Source organism: Podarcis tiliguerta (genome assembly GCF_965153285.1).
Source record: "Podarcis tiliguerta genome assembly, chromosome: 13".
Taxonomy (NCBI): Eukaryota; Metazoa; Chordata; class Lepidosauria; order Squamata; family Lacertidae; genus Podarcis; species Podarcis tiliguerta.
In genome coordinates this window covers 13,700,802-13,719,117 of record NC_139546.1, presented here as the reverse complement: position 1 = coordinate 13,719,117, position 18,316 = coordinate 13,700,802, and the positions used below count along the sequence as shown (strand labels likewise).

At 48.1% G+C, this 18,316-nt stretch overlaps 1 protein-coding gene across 3 annotated transcripts in view; it reads right to left on the bottom strand.

The window, feature by feature from the left end:
- The window catches only part of PCGF2 (polycomb group ring finger 2), a 48,821-nt gene extending 31,089 nt beyond the window's left edge, over positions 1–17,732 (bottom strand). For 2 of the 3 annotated variants that reach the window (XM_083407930.1, XM_083407934.1), the window contains exon 1: positions 17,438–17,730. The gene's annotated coding sequence lies outside the window, so the exon portion shown is untranslated. Of the gene's footprint in view, positions 1–17,437 lie in introns of all 3 variants that reach the window. The other variant, XM_083407931.1, reaches the window with a different exon arrangement.
- Between the last annotated feature and the right edge of the window lie 584 nt (positions 17,733–18,316).

The following is an 18,316-nucleotide window of genomic DNA, read 5'->3' as shown; positions in this document are numbered from 1 at the left end:
CTTCCTTTCAGAGGGTGGTATTCAGACTTAAGTTTTACTCAGAGTAGTTCCACACGAATTCATTTTGTCCATTAATTTCAATGGGTCTACTCTGATGGAATGGGACACGGGTGGCGCTGTGGGTTAAACCACTGAGCCTAGGACTTGCCAATCAGAAGGTCGGCGGTTCGAATCCCCACGATGGGGTGAGCTCCCGTTGCTCGATCCCTGCTCCTTCCAACCTAGCAGTTTGAAAGCACATCGAAGTGCAAGTAGATAAATAGGTACCGCTCTGGCGGGAAGGTAAACAGCATTTCCGTGCGCTGCTCTGGTTCACCAGAAGTGGCTTAGTCATGCTGGCCACATTACCCGGAAGCTGTAGGCCGGCTCCCTCGGCCAATAAAGCGAGATGAGCACCGCGACCCCAGAGTTGGCCACGACTGGACCTAATGGTCAGGGGTCCCTTTACCTTTACCTTTACCTTTACTCTGATGGAAACATAGTTGAATACCACCCATCGTTTCATGGGAACCTATCAGCCATGAACATACAGGTCCCGAAGACCGGAAGCTGCAATAGCTCAGTGGGCAGACTCCTAATCTCAAGGTCATGGGTTCGAGCCCCACATGGGGCAGAAGATTTCTGCATTGCAGAGGGTTGGACTAGATGACCCTCGGGTTCCCTTCCAACTCTACTGCTTCTCCTGCTTCTAACCCCCCTAAATGTTATTTGCCACACACACATTTTCCATTCCGCAATTTCCTTGGGGGACATAGACACCCCACCTCGCCCGTGAGCTCTTCCCCTCCCCGCTTCACAATTTTCTCCCTACCACCCCCCCCCCCAGCTTTCCCCTAATTTCACTTAATAGGAACAGCAAAGAAGGAATGGCGGGCTGGCTCCCTCCCTTCACAGCATCAACAAAGTGGCTCTCTCCATTGCATTCTCAGGTGATGTTACATTTCCTGATTGGTGTAAGGCAGCGAGCCAGTTTCTATAGTTACATGGCTGCTCCAGATGGCAGGATGCCAGCACCGGAGAAAAATCCAGCCGATTACATTGCATCTTTGTGGTCCTGAAACGCAATTCCCCTATCTGGTACCCTTGGGAGCTCCCCTATTCTCCAGATTGTGTGTCTTTCCCCTTCATTTTTATTTTCTGGGAGAGGTCTGCTTTTGCAATCTATTCTCTTCCTGGCTGCCCCCCCTCCTCTCCTCCTTCACGGCAAGAAATCCGCTCCTTCCATCTGCAAAAGCTGTCAAAGGTAGCAGGCAAGGAAAACTGAGAAGGGGCGGTCCGGTTTACTGCAAAGAGTTTTAGTAAAAGCCCATCAGTTCTCGGAACAGTTGACACGCTGGAATTGCAACAAAGAACATGCAATTGCAACCGATGCACTTAAAAGAAAAAATGTACCTGAACATGTGCAGAATGCCACTCTTGACTATCATAACTAGCTCCCCATTATCTCAAATTCAGGGGAAATGGGCTTTAAAGTGAGCCCTGAACATAGAATTCCATTGTTGTAAGGGACCCTGAGAATCACCCCCTGCAATGAAGGAAAATGCAGCTGTCCCTTATGGGGATCAAACCTGCAACCTTGGCATTATCAGCACCATGCTCTAACGAGTAGGGAAACTAAGGCCTGGGGCCAGATCAGGCCCAATTGCCTTCTAAATCCGGCCCGCGGACAGTCTGGAAATCAGCATGTTTGTACATGAGTAGAATGTGCGCTTTTATTTAAAATGCACCTCTGAGTTATTTGTGGGGCATAGGAATTTGTTCATTTCCCCCCAAAAAAAAAATATTGCCCACCCCCCCACGAGCTCTGAGGGACAGTGGACCGGCCCCCTGCTGAAAAAGTTTGCTGACCCCTGCTCTAACCAACTGAGCTATCCCGCTTACTAGGCTCAGAACTTCTATGGGGATATATGAAGTGTTACGTGAGGGATAGTATAGTGGAGGACACGTTGTGCTCCTCTGGGGGTAGTTTGTCCACCTTTGGTCCCCACCCTCTCTCACCTCTGGCTCCTGGGAGCCGTCAGTACATTTCCGAGCACAATTCAAAGTGTTGGTGCTGACCTTTAAAACCCTACACGGCCTCGGTCCAGTATACCTGAAGGAGCTTCTCCATCCCCATCGTTCTGCCCGGACACTGAGGTCCAGCTCCAAGGGCCTTCTGGTGGTTCCCTCGTTGCGAGAAGCCAAGTTACAGGGAACCAGGCAGAGGGCCTTCTCGGTAGTGGCACCCGCCCTGTGCAACGCCCTCCCATCAGATGTCAAAGAGAAAAACAACTACAGTGATACCTCAGGTTAAGAACTCATTCATTCAGAATTCATTCTGGAGGTCCGTTCCTAACCTGAAACTGTTCTTAACCTGAAGCACCACTTTAGCTAATGGGGCATCCTGCTGCCGCCGCGCCGCTGGAGCACCATTTCTGTTCTCATCCTGAAGCAAAGTTCTTAACCCGAGGTACTACTTCTGGGTTAGTGGAGTCTGTAACCTGAAGCGTCTGTAACCTAAAGCATCTGTAACCCGAGGTACCACTCTATCAGACTTTTAGAAGACATCTGAAGGCAGCCCTGTTTAGGGAAGCTTTTAATGTTTAATAGACAATTGTATTTTAATATTTTGTTGGAAGCCACCCAGAGCAGCTGGGGAAACCCAGCCAGATGGGCGGGGTATAAATAATAAATTATTATTATTTATTGTTGTTGTTGTTGTTGTTGTTGTTGTTGTTTAGCATGCAACAGCAGCCGCACCCAGGGAATGGCTTCGACTGGCCGGCTAAACCAGGTGAGGGTAGCCAATGGGTCCAAAAACCCTTGGTGAGTTAGACTTGCCCTGCATGCGAAGACGAGAAGGGGGGGGGTCTTGTCGTCTGGGCAACCCAGGACCTCCATACACACTGCCCAGGCTTGTGCCCTGTGGAGGTCACTTTGCAGTGGTTTGACTTCACCCCCTGAGGCACACTCCATTGTCTCTCGAGTCCTTTTATTGTTGGGGGGGGCTCTTTCTCCCAATACATGGGAGAAGGAGGTTTGCGTGTGAAGACTGTTTTTTCTCAGCCCTCACACATCTGGATTTAGGGGTCGGGGCTTAAGAGCATGTTGCCTGAGCACCGCTCTTTTATTTCTTAAATGGAAATTAAACGCTGGAAAGAAGCCAGCCAGCCAGCCTGCCAGTGCAAGCTAGTTTTAATAAAATCCTCATGCTAGAAATCAAGACCTCATTCGGGCTACATGGAAAGCTCGGTTTCTCTCTCTAAGGACACCCAACAAGTAACGTTAATTACGCGTCACATATACATACATATATGCTACAAACCTGCATGATACATACATGGCGTAACTTCTAGTCTAGTCCCTACACTAATTAACTCCCTCAATCAGCTTTTTCACCCTAGTAAAAATTACATCAGTTTCTGCTCCCCGCAGAAAAATCAAATCAAAACAAAACTCTTCAAATAATGTTTCCTTTCGGTTTGAAGCCCCAACGCCTTTTTTGTTAGGTACATCTACAGTACAATCCTATGTACAAGAAGCTAGTGTAAAGAAAGACCGTGGAAGTTAAGCCAGTCTAAAGTTAAGCCAGATCCAAACTTCAGCAGTCAGGCTGCTGTTCTGCTAAACCCTGGCAGAGGGAAAACAAGACTTTAAAACGGGTTTGTGTGGCCAGATCATGCAACCAAGATGAATGGGTTTAGGATCCAGCCTAAATTCTCCCTCTCTAGTCCCTGTCTCCACCACCACCCTTTTTGAGATTTAAATCAGCCAGCAATGGCACTGTATCTTTGGGTGTTCAAAGGTTGGAGACTTACGGTAACCCTGGTTGAGCCTGGCTAAGTCCGGATCTTGCCATAGCATTGCCCCCATATGTTGAATCAGAATCAGTTTGAGCTGAGGTTTCTCCTAGAATTTGTTCCCCGTGCCAACATTTCAAATACAATTTGATAGACAAACTTTTAACATAAGCAGAATGAATTCCGTACACTATTCATCACTGGTGTGACAGCTCACATATCTGGAATTAAAGAACACAACTTCTTTAGCAAGAGGAATTGGATTTCCACAAAGTCTAGTGTCCCAGTACCTCTCTCTGTAGCGCTGCAAACTTTAACTGGCAGAACAAAGCAATTACAAGTTTATTTGCGGAGATTCAAATCGTTCAGATTTTAGATAAATGAGAAAAATCAGTAAAAATATTCTGAAGGGGAGGGAAATTGTTCAAACCCTTTAGCTTCTTTTGAAAATATTAAATACGGTCTTTCCATCTAGCAATAAATAGTAGCTTATTTACAGCATTATCAATCCCTCTCGCACTTCAGAGAAACACCACAGGTCTCCTCAGGAAGAAACCTATCAAGACTTTTGCAATATGCTTCTTCCTTTAAATGAATTAATGGGAAGCCAGGAGATAAGTCAACTGAAAATCTTTTAATCAACCAACAGCCCTTTTTACAGATTAATCCTGTAAAAGAAATTAATTTCTGTGAAAGCCTCTTTGAAAGATAATTAATTAGCAGATACTAGTGGGTTTTGGAAGAGAAGTCTTTCAACTCTACTCCAGTGACACCCATCTGGTCTTTTCTTTTCACAAACGTTTTCTCTTTGTATGGCCCTTCTATTAGCTATCTCCCATTTGATGGCAGCTCTGCAAAATAGCCCGTTTCCACCAATGGGATCTCCTCACCCCAGTCTTTTACAATCCAGCTAGCATTATATATCTTTCAGTTAATGTATCGGTTTAATTTATTTATTAATTTTTTGGCAGATTGGGAGAAGTTACAGAAATTTATAGCACGTTGTACGGTGAAAGAAAATTATATGAAAATGATGTACCGGTGGTATTTGACACCTAGTAAGTCAGCAAAAATGTATAGAACGAGCGCAAATACCTGCTGAAAATGTAAAGAAAAAGAAGGTACCTTTTATCATATGTGGTGGTCGTATAAGATAATAAAAACTTTATGGAAGATGATATATAATGAAATATGGGGGGGGGGAGTTTAAAATAATGTTTGTTAAAAAACCAGAAGCTTTTTTTTTTTAATTATAGGTACCGAGATTCCAAAGGTTCAGAAAAGAATATTTATGCATTTGACAACAGTCGCACGGATGTTACTAGCCCAGAGATGGAAAGAAGGAACCCTTCCAACCAATGGAAAACCAAGTTGACGGACTATGCCGAAATGGCAAAATTAACTGGAAGGCTCAGGAACCAAAAGGACAAGAACTTTAAAAAAAGAATGGGAAAAATTATAATTTATTTAGGAGACCATTGTAAGCAGATGAAAACATTGGCAGGATTTTAACCTCACTTGTAAGGTAACGACGACTATGGATACTTCAGATGGTTAAGAAAATGTGGATAATGAATTGATATGCAATTGTAAATGTTGACATTAGGACCCATGGGGGGAAGTTGTGAGATTCAGGAGTAATCTCTTTATATAGATTTGTAGCAGTTCGAAAGCACATCAAAATGCAAGTAGATAAATAGGTACCGCTCTGGCGGGAAGGTAAACGGCATTTCCGTTCGCTGCTCTGGTTCACCAGAAGCAGCTTAGCTTGCCACATGACCCGGAAGCTGTACGCCGGCTTCCTCGGCCAATAAAGCGAGATGAGCGCCACAACCCCAGAGTCGGCCACGACTGGACCTAATGGTCAGGGGTCCTTTTACCTTTAATTGATTTTGCTATAAGTTTATATCTGTAAAATAAAATAAAAACTATATAAAACTAATGAGCTAAGGGCCAATGGACATGGTGTCTCCCTCCACGCATATTATCCTCACAATAGATTAGATGAGATAGAGGGGGAGCCAAGGTCACCCTGTGACCTTCACGATTGAGCATGGAAGTGGTCTCACAACCCCTAATCCAAGACTCTCCCCTTCAAAACTGTACCATAAAGAACCACTTAAGGAGCACTGAGAAACCAGGAGACTTGCATACTTCACCAACCTGGCCTGCTTCAGTTGAATATTTTAATTTGAGCTACTTACTATCTCCTGGGGAGGTGGGTGGCGCTGTGGGTTAAACCACATAGCCTAGGACTTGCCAATCAGAAGGTCAGCAGTTCGAATCCCCACGACGGGGTGAGCTCCTGTTGCTCGGTCCCTGCTCCTGCCAACCTAGCAGTTTGAAAGCACACCAGTGCAAGTAGATCAATAGGTACCACTCCAGCGGGAAGGTAAACTGTGTTTCTGTGCGCTGCTCTGGTTCGCCAGATGCGGCTTAGTCATGCTGGCCACATGACCCGGAAGCTGTACGCCGGCTCCCTCGGCCAATAAAGCAAAATGAGCGCCGCAACCCCAGAGTCGGTCACGACTGGACCTAATGGTCAGGGGTCCCTTTACCTTTACATTTAACTATCTCCTGAGCTGGAGAAGTTAGGCTCAACTGTGCCAATCAAGATAAGACTTTGTGACAGAGGTGCAAGGCCCCACTCAGAGGAAAGAGAAGCAGGACCTCCCCACCAAAGAAAACCAAACAACGCAGCAGGGCTGGCTTATCACATTTTGCAGGAAGTGAAATTAGTAAAGACGAGCTGTGGCCCACAAGACCTTTAAATCCAGAAGTCTAGCATTACCTAACAGTGCAACTAACTGAGTTAAGGAAGATGGGCCAAGGGAATACAGCAGGGGTCAGCAAACTTTTTCAGCTGTGGGCCGGTCCACCGTCCCTCAAACTATGTGGTGGGCTGGACTATATTTTTTTTGGGGGGGGAATGAACGAATTCCTATGCCCCACAAAGAACTCAGAGATGCATTTTAAATAAAAGCACACATTATACTCATGTAAAAACACCAGGCAGGCCCCACAAATAACCCAGAGATGCCTTTTAAATAAAAGGACACTTTCTACTCATGTAAAAACACGCTGATTCCCGGACCGTCTGTGGGCCACATTGAGAAGGCAAATAGGCCGCATCCGGCCCACGGGCCTTAGGTTGCCTACCCCTGGAACAGAAGAAAGAGGAATGGCTGATATCCTCACCCTAGTTGGCCGCCACCGCTGCCTGCATTGCACCAGCCAATTCTAGGCTAAGTGGAAATAGCTTTATTAACGGAACGCAACCATGGAACCAACCTGATCCTACCTGACACAAAAAAAACCTGAGCATTTCTCAACCTCCCCATTCCTCTCTACAGAGGGATACCTTCCTCCTGCATTCAGGCAATTACAGTAAGCCCACAATTTATGTGCATTTAACTCACACGTGTGGCAAAATAATTTTTTTTAAAAGGAGTGGGATTCCTGAAAAAGTGACTTGGGCAATCCCACCCGCCTCTGAACCCAATGTGTTTTGACTATACGCAATGTTTGCTTTAGGGGCAATCCCTGGAACGTAACCCCCTGCATAAATTGCAGGCTTACTGTAATGCATTTAAGACATGTCTCCGCTGTTATTCCACACAGATGTTGCTGGACTACAACTCCCATCATCCCATGCTGGCTGGAGCTGATGGGAATTGGAGTCCAGCAACATCTGCAGGGCTGAAGACTGCATATCCTGGACCAAGGATGAGACTATATAGGCAATATTTAAGGAAGGGCTAATCTCATTCCAGACAAAAGAGGAAAAAGAAGGAGCTTGGCTGATTTCCCACCCAGTCTATTATTGGGATGTGAAGTTAATTTGTTTCTTCAGACACACACACACGGTTATAAACTACAAGTGATCCTCCCATTTTAATCAAACAGATCCTTTGCACACAGAAAAAAATCTGTGGAAAATGGGACTGTGGAAAAGAGACAGACATAAAAAAATAAATTTATCAGATTGAGGGATGAGTGGATAATTCCAGAGAACTGATTGCACAGACAATTTGAGATAGGAATATATTTTACAAAAGTGCAGGTGAAAAGCCCAGAGCGTCCTCCCCACCCATTCTGCGTGCGCAAATTATAAAATAAAATAAAATAAAATGAACCACCTTCTCCATTTCCTCAGCCTTCCCGTTTTGTATAGTTTTCAGATGTGCTTCAGCCCACAGGACCTTCCAGCATGGAGATGGATAGATCAAACAGCCTTTGGCTAGACATATCAATGACCCGTGAATCAACACGCCTGGGCTGGGAGGCATCCATCCATTGCTGCTCTTTTTCTCCCCAACCTGCTGTTTCACTCTTAGGTCACTGAGAGCATCAGGTTCCCCTCCCCTCGCCCAACTTGCTTAGGAACCAGGGAAAATATTTGCACAGATGTGTAGCCAAAACCTCCCAAATTATTGCTTAGGCTTTTGCACATCTCCCAGCGGTGCTTTCGCTTAAAGGCTGAAATCCTATCTGCATACTTACCTGGAGGCAAACCCCGTTGAACTTAAAGGGGTTTGCTTCTAACTACAAGCTCATCAGGCTGGGAACCTGTATCCAAAGGAACCTTGAAATTTACAGCCTAATCGCATTTCAGTATCTTGGGGACAATTTGTTGAGAAGGGATCTCAGAAGCATTTTTTCCCCTTTGGAAAGAAAGGAAATCCAAGTAACAAGGCTGTTTTACGACCCGGACTTCGGGAGGGAGTGTGGGGGGAGAGCAAGAGAAAGAGTTGGATGGGAAGCTGAGCAGAATGGTCTCTTAAGAAACTTGTAACTTGCTTTAACATTTAGAAAGCCAGACGAGCAACAAACAAGCGTCTTTTCAGGCTTAAACTATCCTTTTACGCGTAAACCTGAGAACGCGTCCCCATCTTATTTTCTGGCAAGATTCTTTTGTTGAATGGGCTGTGGAGCGGCTTAAAATCAATCGACTTTTCTCTGTCTCTCTCTCTCTCTCTCTTCGGTGATCAAAATGGCCTTTTCTTTTTTCACTTTTGGCTAGCTAAGAATCAGGCGACCTCAAGTCACCAAGCCAGCCTTTCACGGACGATGGAGACGGACGCGACCCACTCCAGTTTGCACACCATCTCACGCCCACTTTCCCGGGCAGGGAGAAAAGTCCCATCGGAGAGGAGGCAATGGGATTTGGTTCCCAATAAAATGGGCAGAGAGATCTCGGCTGCTACCCCTGAACAGGGTGGATCTCAACAGGATCTCACTCGCTCAGCAAAACGGATCCTAACAACGCAATTTTACGCACGCTTAAAATGACCTACTGGCCACAACTGGGCTCCGGAGTACAGAGGTTCTACTGTAATTATGTGCATAGGATATTTATTTAATAAATCGGGCTCCTTTAAATGGTCCCTTGTACACGTTTGGGTGGGTGGATGCACCCCTGCGTTTCCTTGGTTTAGGAGTTACACTGCATGGTGGTAAACCCTTAGTTGTGCGCCCTTATTTGAGGGAGCGCGTGTTGTTCATTTACTTCCGCTCCCCAAATGCAGTTTAGAGGGAAGGAATTTTGTCAGGACGAGTAGGAAATGAAGAAAGCTTCTTTCCACCTGATGTGCTCCTGTCTCCTGCGCAAGTACTGCTGAAAGCGCAGGAGCATCAGCAAGGGAGAGAAACAGGTACAGACTGCCTGAAGAAGAGCTCTGCAGAGCCTGAAAGCTGGCGCTCCTTCTCACAAACCTCGCCTGGGCCGGGACTTCCCTGACAGCTCAGCCAGAGTTATGCACTTTTAAGAAATGCAATCCTGTACTGTACAGGCTTAACAGGGTATACGTAACCGCTTGAACTCGCTGCCTTCATTTTTAAATAGACATGCACACAACTGCTCTAGGAATTCCTCGTGTTCCAATGCGAAAAGTATATGCTTGCCATTATTATTATTATTATTACATTTATTTACATTTATACGCGGCTTTTCTTGCAAGGCGCTTGGTTCTGCCCCTCCCCATTTTATCCGCACAGCAACTTTGTAAATCTGGTTAAACTGAAAGATTGTGGCAGCTCCAAGGTCACGCAGCGAGCTTCATGGGCGAATGGGGATCGAAACCCGGATCTCCTGGCTCCTAGGCTAGCGCACTAACCGCTACACCACACTGGCTTCCCCGCACCTCCAGGTAGGGGCTTTTGCTGCAGATTTGTTACCCCCAAAGGAAGCCTGCAAAGCAACTCCTATTGAACTCAGTGGGGCTTACTTCTGAGCAAGCATGCTTAGGTTTCCGCTTAACGACCCATTCAACAGACTTGGGTTTTCTTCCGATTTACAGAAGATCGAGGTCTCTCCTTTGAAATCAAAGGGACTTTTCAACGTGAAATATCGCTGGGCAGCCCCGTTCACCTATTTTGCATTACATTATTTAGCTCCTGAAACAGGCAAACGGCTCAGGATTAGAAACCAAGAAGACCAAAATCCTACACAGGCAAAAAAATAAAATAAAAAATGAAATCGGTGCGTGTGTCTGGGAAAACCAATACATTTTTGCCAACAGGCCACCATCGCAGATTTTATTCTCCCCAGAGGACAGGAGGAATGGAGGTGTGGAAATAAGGTGAACCCTCCCTTTGGGGTCACCAGTGGTCAATTTTCGTTTAAAAAACGGCTTCCCTCCTCACCCCCTTCCGCCCTCAAAAGTGCTCAAGATTCCCCAAAGTAGGATCGTCCGTTTTGGGTCCAATCCTAATTCTTGATCCGCTGCGATCAAGGAAGGTCTGGTTACACGGGCCCTGGAAGGGAAGGCCTTCTGCACGTGCTCAGACGCACTCTCTACTCTACTAAAACCACTCCCTATGAAAACGAAACTCAGCGCTTCGAGAAAATATCCAGCGGCGCCGCCAGACAAAATAGTGGGTGCTGGGGATGGGGGGGGGTGCGCCAAGACGGGCAGAGGGAGTTTCTCTAGGCCCCTTCGAGCTACTGATGTTCCCATTCTACACCTCATTGGGGAGAAGGAGGTCCTGTTTATGATGACGGCGTTTACATACAAATAAACCATGCTTCATATTTTAAATTTCCAGTTAATGCTGGGGTCACTCAAAACCTGGATGTCTCCTAATTGGAGTGGTGGGGGGGGGGCGTCCTTGCATCCCCTTGCCTCCCCCCCCCCCCCCAATGAATCGAAAACTCATGTGATAAGGGAACTACTTTAAGATAGTTCCCTTTGTCATTGCACCGCTAGGGACTGGAAACGTCTGCCCCCACCCCGCCAGATATTGGATCCCAAGCTCTCAGCATCCCCAACCAAGCGCGGCCAATGGGCAAGGATGATGTTTGCAATCCAACATCATCTAGGAAGATTGTCATCTTGTAACATTGCAGAAGCTGAACAGATCTGGGTCCGGTCAGCTCCACAGCCAAGCTATACATTCAACGAATACATTTGCAGAATCTAGAAGCTGCAGACAGATCGTGCCTTCCTGCAATTGTTAAAAGGAGCAAGACCCTTAAAAGGGGCTCCATTGGGGCATTTATTTATTTGCTTAAAAAAGGACAGGATCGGTCGGAAAACGCTGGCAGACAGCGCGCAGCTGTGGATCCCGAAGCACAGGAGCCGACTTCAACCCCCACAATAAAATATCTGAGGGGGCCGAGCTCCCACAAAGTTGATGGGCATCCCCATTCAAACGGTGTGTGTGCATTGCATCATGTGATCCATTATGCGGTGCGGGGCTTACCTGGGCGCCCGCAATATTTTATTCAGGTTGGCACCCCCGCTCCGAAGCACGTGCCCCTGAGTTTAAAGAAAGTGGGGTTTTGCTCTGAAAGGCAACCTTCGGATAAAATAAATAGCAAGGATTTCTCCCGGGTGAATGGGCGGGAGGCAGCCTCCTTCTCTAAGCCTGCAAACTTTGGGAAGCCTGTTTTGCTCGATGCAACCAACCAGGAAGTGAGGAAACGGAGGGATCTTCAGAAAAACAGCGCAGCGCAGCGCTGGAGGCGGAGCAGATCCTACGAAGGTCTATTTCAAAGCCACAGCAATGGGGCTTCCCCGCATGTAAGTGTGCAAGTGACTGCAACCAGCCCTGGCTGCAATCCGGGTTGTTGCGCTCCCATCCTATGCAAAGAGGGCCTGAACTCATTCCGGCTTACCTCTGAGTAGAGAGGCATAGGATTGCGCTGCGCATTAGCGGCTCCAATATGTCCTACCCATGCACCGAATTGCATCCTAAATACATTAGCCTCTTCTCCAGTAGCATTCACATTTCGTTAATCCTTCTTTTATTTTAAATTTTCCCCCGGGGCTCCGACTTCCCCGAAGCCCGGAAACTCTTCTCCCTAATCCGGGTCAAGGTTACTACTATTTTTGCACCAACCTAGTGCCTCTTCCAGGTGGTTTGGACTACAGTTCCCATCATCCGGGCCGGGACTCCTGGAAAAGTGAGTCTGGAGGGGCAAGCTAAGGAACTATACCGAGCTTAGATTCATATCTGTAAATTTAGGGCAACGCCTACTGTCACTCTCACCCGCAGCCCCCAAACTCCAAGGCAAGCCTCCAGAAATTTGAGGATCACCATCTCGCACACCAAGCCGTTTGCGAAATATAGAATACTTAGATCCCTAAATAAACGAGAAAACAAACGGGTGGAGCGAAAGAATCTTTTAGATGGTTTATTTAATGCCTCCTGATCATTGCCTAGTTGTTGCTGGTGTTTTTTTTTTTAAACTGGCCAGGGTTTCAGACTGCCTGACATTTTCCTCTGAGATGTATTCGGACAGCTGTTACTCAATAGTTAACGGGCACTCTGCATGTGCTCAGAGCCACTCTTCATTGCTTCATATGCTCAGGGACCCGAGAAGGGCCCTTTGAAACAAGTTCCGAGGTTCCCCGGGAGAGTGCACCAGGCCAGTGTGGCAAACACTGCACGCCCCCCCCCCAAATGTTTCCTTAGCATCCAGTAATCCAGTCTAGAACCCGTCCATTCCAGATTCTACGGATCTCTGCACGACGCAGCCCCTATCCCTGTGCATCCATCTATTTCTCGAGATCTTCTTATTGATTTCTGCGTTGGGAAGAGGCCGGGCTTTCTGTGCACCACACAGAAATTCAAGGACAGTCCCTTCCTTTTATTAGCTTCTAGAATTCGGCGAAGGAAACAGATCCGGGTGTTCGTTACATCTCCAGATCCACTGCTAAGCTTGCGCTCTCCAGTCAAGCCCTCCCGGTTTTCTGGAGCACTGGGATTTGTTGTCCAAGCTGAAGGCCAATTGACAACCTAGAACAGAATACCTATCCGCAAAACCCATGCCCTTTAGCCCTGAATCAGAGCTATTGGGATATTCCCTGTTGATGCCTTAGCCACGAACATGTACACCAGCCTGCGCAGCCCCAGCCACTCGCGTTTCTTCGCATTACAACCTGCCATCACTCCATCGAAAGGCGGCATATAAATCTTCAAAACAAAAATAAGGAATACGCTCCCACTGAAGTCATTGGGGTGTTTTAAAACGCCTAACTTTGGCTAGATCTTGGAGACACCTCCCGAAAAAAACCAAGTCAAAGTGGAATAATGTTTTCAAAGGATGGGGTGGGATTTGAGACTATAAAAAATTGCAATCCGGAAAGAGATTTACTTGGGAGTTAAGCCTGTATTGAATCCATGGCCTTGACTTCCAGGGAGCAGGGCAAATACCTGCGTCGGATGCTTCCCTTCTGAAGGCAAGAGAAAGAGATCCTAAAATCCTAGCCTTGCTGCAGCGGGGACGCGCGCCACCCCAGCCCCCCTGCACGCGCTCTCAGAAGCGATCTCCCTCGAGCCCAAGGGGATTCCCTTGCAGGCACCAGCTCTCTCGATTCCACGTGGGTTCAAAAGGCAACTCGCTCTCCAAAGCAGACACAACAAACCGCCAGCAAGACGCAACAAAACCCCCAAGCAAGACTCAACAAACCGCCAGCGAGACACAACAAACCCCCACCACCCACCCACCCCCATCGCCAGCAGGACTGGGTCTCGGCGCCGATTTAAATACACGCCAGTCCAAAGAACAGGAAAAGAGCCAAGCCAAAATCAGCTCCGACCCTCGCTTCTCTCCTGGGCAGGGGGGGGGGTGGCTGCTTTCAGCGCGATCCTGGCCAGTTTCCTCATGAGTAAATCTCCCTGTGCGCAGCGCGACTTGCTCCCAGGTCAATGGGTGGAGGAAGGAGCGGAGCCCTGGGCTGGAATCCTTTATGTCACCCTGGCCTGGGAGTAAGCCCATTTGTACTTACTTCCGCGTAAGGCTGTGCATAGGATTGCGCTGCCACGGGCGCTCCAGCCTGCACCACATGGAATAAGAGCGCGCGATCCTGCGGGAAACGCTCTTGCGCGGCCCAAGGCCAGGGCAGGAAGGCGCTTAGGATTCACCCGGCCTCTGCGCAGGGGAAACGGCGACCCTTTCGCCATCAGCCGACGGTGCGCAATCTTAAGCACCTTCATAAGGAAGGCAACTTGAGCAGACCTCTGTTGGATCCGACCAAAGAAGGCCCGCCATCCAGCCCAGCCGAACCAGATACCTCTTGGGAAGCGCAGAAAGCGAGGCGGGTACCCCGGGCTACCGGCACCCTACCACTGGGCAACTTCTGGGAGCTGAGATGCGCAGGCGTGGGGGACGCTTGGAGGGTGAAACCCACCGGCAGAGAGACGAAGAAGCTCCGCTTCCAGGACAGCGTTTCGAACTGATCGTTCACTCCATCCTTCTCACAGAATTGCAGCTTTGGGTCCCCCGGGTCATCTAGTCCAACCCCCTGCAATGCAGGAATCCTCTTTTCAACGACAAAGCCCCGTCTATAATCTAAGATCTGGACTTGAGAGGACGCTCCATCCTCGTCGCGCTAACACAACGGCAAAACGTAGAAAAACGCACAAGCTTTGCTCCGCCTAAACGCAAGAACACCAGCCTTTCTCTCTCTGCTTGTGTGGCCTACACTGCAAGGTTAGGGTTAAGAAGGACGCGCAGGTGTCAGGAGACATTGAGAGAAGGACCTTGTCCCAGATCAGAAGAAAGGAAGATAATAAAGGAGGAATAAAACAGCCTCTCCTCCTATTCCCCTTGCCACCACTTTCGTGAAGGACTTTAAAGCAATCTGAAGGTGGGGAATTATTAATTATTTTTTTAAAGCCAATAATTTCCGACATTTAAAGGTAGAAAAATGAGACAAGGCACGAGGAGGGTTGAAAGCGGGTCTCTGAAGACTCTGAAGGCAGAAGCATCTCTTTTTTAAAAAAAAGTTCCGAGCAATAAATTAAGCATTTTTAACAGACAATGAGCGGTGCTGAACTTTATCTGGATTGAGCCCTATCTTACTCCTATCTCGAGTTCTCCAGAAACTTATCTTGGAATTCTAGAGGGGAATGTTCTATATAAAGGCTTGGAACATGAAACCTCCAGCAAAATAGACATATGGAAATCCAACCCTTAATTTTCCCCGGACATTTCTGCAAGTAGGATGACCCCCCTCTCCTTCCTTGCATCCTAGAACCTCCCGTTTTTTAAATTCCCGTTCCGGATTCCCAGAATTTAAGAGGCAAATACTTGGAAGGAAGGTCACTTCTTCCGTCTAAAGGCCCACATTGAAAACGGTAAAATATAGAGGTGGTGGCAATCCTTTCCTCCTTGCATTCTAGAAGCTAATACGGAATGCAAAGTCCAGAAAGGGGCTCCTTCCCTGCACTCTAGAAAATACCGACACGGTGTCTGCTTTTATTATACTCTAGAGAAGACAATGAGACGCCTTCCTTCCTCGAATTCTGGAGCTACAGCCCAGAAGTTTCTTTGAAGGGGCTTACAAAGAAGAAATCAGAATTGTGGAGGGAAATACGATTTTGATCCGGTGACCAAGGAGAGGTTCCTCCCCACACCCTTAGTGGGGCAGAAATGAATGAACCATCACAAACTGAGAGTAAAAGGTACTTTTCTGAAAGTCCACCCTCATGTCTGTTCTGACATTGCATCCTATTTTTGCAAGGGCGTCAAGAGCAATTGGCTAATTAAATTACCACCAGGTGTCTTTTAAAAAAGAAAATTAAGGCAGTAATGGGGGGGGTTCATGGAGGAAGTTTAGGGTGTTGTTCTAAACACACGTAGCGCCCCATTAAACCCTGCAGTGTTCCTAGAAGGCATCCATAGGATTCTGCTCTTATTTATGTAGCCACACAGTGAAAAATATGTAGTGATATGGCTTTTCCACTACAGCTGTTCTCTCATTCATATTTTACACACACACACACAAACACACACACACACAATCCCCACCTACTTCCTTTATTTCGTCCATTCGCCAAACATCGCGACAGCTAATAATAATAATAATAATAATAATAATAATAATACCAGCAAATGTTGCTTCGGCATCTCCAGCCTCAAACTGCCCCAGCCCGATTAGCTTTCCCACCCCCTCCCAGCATTTGGAAACAACTATGTTGTCGAACCTCACCCCCCCCCCCCACACACACACACAGACCGCAAAAAAAAATATTCCCATGTGATTCGGGGGAATGACAGAAATACACACACCCCTTTTCTGGCTCTAGAGTTCCCCAGATCAGACTTTTAAACCCCCTCCGGTCTGGGGCAAAAAAGAAGCACCATCACCGTCCTCACCTTGCGGGTTGAAACACAAGGCAGAAGAAATATGTCCCTTTCCCCCTATCCACACATACACACACACACCAGACCAACAACGCTCTCCACAACATCCTGCGCGCCATGTTGTGGTTCTTGCCCCCCCCCCTTTTTTTTAAATGATATATATACAATATAAATCCCAATCCTCTCCAAATCACCCGGGCCTGCTGCTGCTGCTGCGCGCCCGAAGGAGCCATCGCGTGCGCCTTTCTCTTTGGGTCTCCCTGGATCGCCTGACATTTGGATCTCTCCAGATCCAAAGGAGTGGATCTCTCGAGCTCCACGCCAGAGGAGAGTCTTTTTTTCCACCGCGGCCTGCAAGATGCTGGCTGTCAAAACCGCGATCGCCGTTTGCGCACACACACACACAAACACACACACCAAAAAACCATACCCACACGCCCCAGACGCGCAAGCGAAGCGGTAAAGGCCTCTCCGGGGAAGCCGGAGCTGGTGGCTGCAGCAGCCGAGGAGAGGCAGCCCTGGGCCGGGGAAGGGAGCCACGCTGGCCGCCGGCTTCCTGAGTTGCGATGGGGGGGACGCAGACGCGCAAACACACACTCACACACACAAGAGAAAGGGGGTCCCGGGGGGCGGAGCTGAGCTTTCCAAAGGGGGAAACCCGAGGAGACCTTTTTGGAGAGCCTCCCGAGGTACCCCCCCTTTCGCGATTTGGGGAACGGGAAAAGCGACCCGCGGCCACAACAACAACAACAAAGGCGGGCTCCTCGGAGCCGGAGAGGGCTGGCAAAATTTCGAGAGAGAGAGAGAGAGAAAGAGAGAGAGAAAGAGAGAGAGAAAAGATCGGCCATCTTGAAAGCCAGGCAGGGTGAGGAGGGGGGGGAAAGAGAAGGAAAAGAGGAGAGGGAGAAAGAGAGAGAAGGAGTGACAAAGGGAAAGGAGGGAAAAGGCGCCAGGGGAACGCAAGGGGGGGGGGAGTTCCCGGGAGCAAATAATGCTAATTTTTAAAAAAGGGACACACACACACACACATAGATTTCGGAGGGGGAAAGTATAGCAGCCCTACCTGATCCCCGGATCCTTTCTAGAGGGGCGCACGGAGGCAGCGAAAGACCGGATGGGGAGAGAGAAAAGAGAGAGGAGAAGCAAAGGGGGGAGGAACCGACGCCGCCCCCCTTTTCGCCCCACTTACACTGATCAGACTGGAATGTTTAAATATATACATATAAATATATACAGTATAGATAAATCTCTCTCTCCAGAGGCAGAGAGATTCTCTGGGCAGCCGTGTCTCTCTCTCTCCTCTCTCTCTCTCTCTCTCTCTCTTTCTGCCGGGCTACAGAAAGAGGGAGGGAGGGAGAAATCTACAAAATGGCCCTTCCCCCTCCTCCTCTTCCTCCCCCTCCTCCCCCCCACCTCTTTTCCTCCGGACAAAAAGCCCCGCCCCCTTTTGGGAGCCTCACGTGATTTCGTTCCTTCAGGGGTGTTTGCAAAAGAGCGAAGTCCCTGGAAATAAATAAATGAGGAGGAGGTGGAGAGACTCGGGATCTGGGGATGGGGGGGGGCAGAGAGGGGGGGTGGGAAGAAAAATGTGCGGGTTTCCCTTCCGCCTCTGTCTCCAGACAGACAGACTTCGCATCCAGACAATACAAAAACAACCTTGCCACCCGCCCAAAGGAAAAAGGAAAGCACACAAAAAAAACCGCGTCGATCGAAGTACTGTAAAGCCAAGATTTGGAAGAGAAAAGCCTGCGATCGCGCGGGGAACAAAAGCGACGGCTTGGGGGACCGTTTGACACAAACACACACACAACACACACACACCCAGAAACACACACGGGCGGCCCGGAGTCTTTTTTTGCTGGGAGGAAAGACGCGCAGGAGGGAAAGTGGAAAAGGCACCCGGGTGCAGGCAAAAGGACAGACACGCGCACACACCCTCCCA